This window comes from Amblyomma mixtum, chromosome 4 (assembly GCF_055824585.1).
Source record: "Amblyomma mixtum isolate Tamu chromosome 4, ASM5582458v1, whole genome shotgun sequence".
Taxonomy (NCBI): Eukaryota; Metazoa; Arthropoda; class Arachnida; order Ixodida; family Ixodidae; genus Amblyomma; species Amblyomma mixtum.
Window position 1 is genome coordinate 51,136,762 of NC_143015.1, and position 5,745 is coordinate 51,142,506.

Consider the following 5,745-nt stretch of genomic DNA (forward strand, 5'->3'; position numbering starts at 1 on the left):
ATGCAATCTGGAAATTGTTTTTAATGTTTGGTGCTATTCTTGCTATAGCTATTTTACATATGTTGCTTATTTTGTTGTTTCATTTTTGGTTCACTTACTATACAGGTGCCATGAGTATGAATAATTTAGCTCTCTTAACATGTATACCGCTCCTCTTGAGCATAATGTTTGCAATAGTTTTATAAAAGAAAAGAACACCTTACCAGTCAGGATGTCCTCAACATCTAAACTCTCAGGAGGCGTGTACAGATGTCGTGTTCCCCTCCTCAGCCTTAGGTAATTGTGCAGGTCAACAGTAGCAAGCACAAGGTACCTTGATCGTTGAGGACTGTGCCGTAGCGGTGCCCTGTACATTTGTCATGAGTTGGCGAGCACGCCAAAAGCATTCTCTGATGTGCGCCGAGCCCTAGACAATAATGAAGAAAGTAATAACATCATATTTGTTTTTGATGTCGGCTTGTGGGAGTGACGTGTGTGTACTCTTTTTGGTGAAGCAAAACAAAAATGGTAGTAAAAGATTTGGCTGCAAAGCTGGCCTTAGCTCACGAGATATCAGGTGCTATAAAGACTTCCCAACGTTTAATAATTGTCGAATACAGTTTAAATACATATGACCAAATAAAGCTGAAAAGTGGCAACGCCCTACATACACACAGTTCGTGGTGTTTTTTCTGCAATTTCCCGTTAAGAGCACAGCCACGCAAATGAAGTTGTTTGCCTTCCTGCCTTTGCCTCACCATGTTGCAGTTCAATTCTTTATTCAACATACACTGGAGAACAAGAACAAAAATGCATGCAAGAAATGGCAACTGGTCTTTAGTAGTAAGCAAAAAGGTTCCTACCTGTAGTTGAAAATTCGCTTTTCAAGCTGCAGCTGTGCAACAGGGTAAGGCCTCATTAAATATGGCTTCAGGCCGAAGCCTTCATCTCCCACAATCACATATGGTGCTGATGACGACGAGTGTGGTAGGAGTGTGGGTGGTGGCAGGAACTCCACGTCATGCTCAATTTTCTTCCGCAGCTTTGTGGGTAGCCACACCCCACTATCATTTAACCGTCCATTTTTCCCCACATCTACAAAGATGAAGTTGAGATCCGCATCTACAAGGGCCATCAGCACAATACTGAATGAGCCTTTGTAGTTGCGGAACTGTGCTCCACTTTTAGGTGGCTGTCGTATCACAACATGTTTGCCGTCTAAGGCACCAATGCAGTTGGGGAACTGCCACAAGTCCTGGAATCTATGAGCCACTCTTTTCCAATCTTCATGTGTTTCTGGAGTCTGTAAAAAAATATATTCGCCATATCAGTGAAACAATACATTGATAAGAAAACTGTGTACATTGGCAGTTGTCAAATGAAGATTCCATGGACCTACCGCACTGTACACCCACCTCTTCAGTGTATACTAGTTTACGCAATTTAAGATCATCTGCCTATACGGTAATTTGTAAATTTAGGCATGTGAAAAATGCCTGTATAAATTATGTTCTGATTATGAAATAACACTGACAGCACACAGATAGATTACAGAATTTCAAGCAATCTTCAGTTTATTAAGCAACGCTTGCACCATAGAGGTATGTACGGCTATATCACAACGTCGAGGGCCATTTAAACTTCTTGCACTGCCATCATGAACTCATCTCCCTGTTGTTAAGTAGCTTATACATCACAGGCATAACATAAAAGAAATGTGAGATTTTATTCACCTTCACAACCTCTGGAGCCAGAACGCGGTACAGGGCTTTGCACACTTCAAAGAGTATGCCCGAAATAGTATTATGGGCAACATAAAATGCATACTGCAAGGACATCTGGCTGTCTCCTGTGGAGGTAAACACAACATCAATGAGTCCTGTGTAACATGACATCTTGCACCAAAGCACTACGCATTTGTGATCTAGAAAAGTTGCTGCAAATTTTGCACCGAATGCTTTTTCGCATGGTTGCATCCTGTATGCTTACACACAGTTTTATCTGCCTGTGTGAATTTCACTATGATATGATTACTTCAGTTAAGTTTCTACTATTCTGTTCCAAAACATGCCACCAAGCCTGTAATATGCGGGGTCCGAGATAATGAATGATTTTTGTTATGTTGTAGACAAACATTGCAGATAAAAGCTGCTCAATGCCGGCGACAAGGCGAAAGTCATACGTGCACACTCACCTGTTGCAAGGTACCGCAGGGTGATAGCAAGCCGCTCCCCTGCCTGAATGGCCTCTCGAAAAGAGATGTCCTCTTTATGTATGTGAGGTCTTATTTTCGCGAGGATATTCTCGAACGCACTAGTGTCCATCCGAATCCATCTTCGATATCCCTCGCTGTCCTCCAGTGCCAGCTCGCGCATCAGATTCTCGTATGCTCCTTGCTGCTTGCGTTGTAAAAGCCACGGCTGCACCCAGCATCTCCTTTGTTTTTTCTTTGGCGGCTCGGTCGCTTCTAAAAGCAGCACGGCTGCTGCAGCAGTGGCCGCTGCTTGAACTTCGTCCATTGTGCACAGATGCGACAGCCGCCCGCCGCTCGGCTGTTTTGGAGATCGCCGGGACGCAAAATACGCCGCCGGGACAGGCTTTCGTTGGCGTGCAGTCGGCGTTATCGTCGCCCTTGTGTGACTCGCGGATCGGCCGATGGCTGCCGACTCACCGACGCGACGCCGATACGCTCGTCGGGCGAGAAATCGGTGGTCGGTCTGCGTCGGCGCAGTGTGACAAACACGCCGACGGGACGAAAATCGTCGCCAACGATCATCGGCCGACCGAAATCGGCCGATCGTCGGCCTAGGGTGAACGCGCCTTTAGAGGAACACTAGGCATGGCCCGAACTTGGAATATACTAAGAGTTTTGATGGACCCCATAGCAACCAAAACGGAAAGCGGGAAGTCCATGAAAAGGCTAATCCACAACTTGCTTGGAACGGAAGACCAACTAACACAGGCACTAAGGGAGAAATGCTACGGCATAATCACGCACTCAAAGCAAGACCAAGAATACACCGGCGAAGACAACCCCGAGGTGGATAGGCCAATCACCGAGGAAGTAGTAAGGGCAGCCATAGGAGAAGCAAAAAAGAATACGGCATCCGGAAATGATAGGATAAATAACGTTACCATTAGAAGCATGGGAGACACGGACATCGCTGAGCTTATCAAGTACCTAACCGCTATCTGGGAAAAAGGAATTGTGCCGGCGGAATCGAAAAATGCAGAGGTAATTACGATACCTAAGCCGTGTAAAAGACTCCAAATCGAAAACCTAAGACCAATCGCCCTTGACTCCTGTCTAGGAAAGATATACGAGAAAGTGATTAATGAAAGGATCACAAACTACATAGAGGACAAGGGATATTACCCTGATGCCATGTTTGGCTTCAGAAGGGGACTGTCCACGCAAGACGTACTCCTACAATTAAAAGATGATGTCCTTCTGAAATGCTAAGAAGCGGCGAACGCATAGTGCTAGCTCTCGACTTAAAGAAAGCCTTCGATAACGTGGGGCATGCGGCCATCATGGAAGGTCTCAATAACGTAAAATGTGGAAACAGAGCCTCCCGCTATGTCAAAGACTTTTTGACGGAACGAACGCCTACGATAGGCATCGGAAATAGAGGATCGGAGAGCTTATGATGCCAAACAAGGGTACTCCGCAAGGCTCAGTAATATCCATCGTGGGAGGGAACAGCGCGAACAAGACGACAGACGAAGCAAGAGGACACAAAGACGACCGCTCTTGCTACGTCCTCGTCTTGCTTCGCCTGTCGTCTTGTTCGCGCTGTTCCCTCCCACGATGTATTATTACAAACTCTCCCAGCTATCCTTCCTTCTTCAGTATTATCACCGGTGTTGTTCCACATAGCGATGATAGGACTCACGAAAGTACTCGACGAAATAGAAAACATCAGCTACGCAATATGTGCAGATGATATAACAATATGGACAACCACGGCTCTCTAGCAGCTAAGCAAGTGTGGCTAGAAAGAGCAATCGACAATACTGAACAACATGCCAGGGCCAGAGGATTATCGTGCTCAGCAGAAAAATCAGAATACGTAAATATCAAAAAGGGTATACAAAAATACGACTCCAAAATCACCCTGAAACTCAGAAATGAGACAAAACCTGAGAAAACGAAAGTCAGGGTACTTGGAATGTGGCTGAAAAACACAGGACGATACAGCAAAACCATCGCCTCTATTAAGACTACAACAGAGCAAGTCGCCAGAATCGTGCGAAGAGCCAGCACTAAAGACAAGGGGATGAGAGAACAGCACACCTTAAGACTCACTGACAGCCTCGTCACGAGCAGGGTAACGTGCAGCCTCCCCTACCACGAACTACACAAGCAAGAGACTACAAATCGACACCATACTACGCAAAGCATACAAAACGGCGCTCAAACTTCCAATGTCCACAAGAACCGAAAATCTAATGGCACTGGGAGTATTGAACACCTTCGACAAACTAAGTGAAGCGCAAAGTAGTGCCCAAATAGACGGACTCAATCAAACCAGAAAGGGAAGACACCTTTAGGAGAAATTACGGCTACCTTTAAGCACACAACGAGAAAAGGAACAGATTAATAATGAAGACACGTGGCCTATAACGTTGTTTTGGGCACGCAGTATGTATGTAACACAAGCTAAGCCATTGTTCTTATGCACCTTTTAGGGGATAGTTATTACACCTGCTGAAGCACAGCGACTGGAGAGGGCCTCCAGAAAACAAAGGAACAGTACGACTTGGTTTGACGCTTACAGCAATTGGTTGAGGGCGCCCCACTTTGGCGCAGTCATGAGCCGCAAAATTGGACGGAGAAGGAACTAGCTAACCTAAAGCTGTGAAGGACCTTTCCCGTGTGAGAGCTATCAGGTATGTGTATTTGCTACTGACACAGATACATCTAGGAAAAACATCACATTCCTTACATAACCCTTTTTTTTTCAGATACGGAACTGCAAACAAAAGTGATGCAGTCCTGCGATATCAGGACACCATGATTGCTGCAGGCCATCCTGTTGACATCATTAACCGCGGAATTTTCGTGAACACCACAAAACCATGGCTGGATGCATCACCAGATGCGATTGCCTTTGACCCCTGTGAGCCCTTCCCCTTCGGGTACCGTCGGAGTGAAGTGCCTCTATTTTCTGAAGGATTACAAAAGAAGACCTTGTGTCTAAGGTCTTTTTCGTCGAGTTTGACGAGAACTGCCAGTCAACACTCAAGAGGGACCATGAACACTGTATGCAAGTGCTCGGCCAGATGGGTGTTAACCAGGCATGGTGGGCAGACTTTGTAGTGTTCAGGCCGCATTTCCTTATTGTTAAGAGGTTGCGTATCTGCGAAAAAGAATGGAGCAGTATGGAAGACGTACTGAGCAGCTTCCGTTTTAACACTCTGTTGCCTTTTATGGTGAAGCAGCTCAAGGGCTGAATAAAACATGAGGCTTTATTAAGCAGACCAGAAGAGTTGAAAATTGTTTCTATTCTCTTTATAGAAATGCACAGACTGCCCATATCTGGTTAATAATGGGCCAACGGAAAGGGGCATGGGGAAGTCAAAGATGTGATAGCACTAGATGCGTTGTATTTGTCGCTCTACATGGATGCGACAAGGTGAGATATCTTGTGTTTCCTGCACGTCTTCTTCTTTGAACTCGTCCCGTCTGAGAAATGATGAAATGTTGAGGCCAACATTTTTTTTCTTCAAGCAGGTCCCTGACAGTGAAACCCTTGTAAGCCA

At 45.6% G+C, this 5,745-nt stretch overlaps 1 pseudogene; it reads left to right on the forward strand.

Annotated features, from left to right (window-relative positions):
- The first annotated feature begins 3,124 nt into the window (after positions 1–3,124).
- Positions 3,125–5,436, forward strand: LOC149346479 (uncharacterized; annotated as a pseudogene).
- The last annotated feature ends 309 nt before the right edge of the window (positions 5,437–5,745 follow it).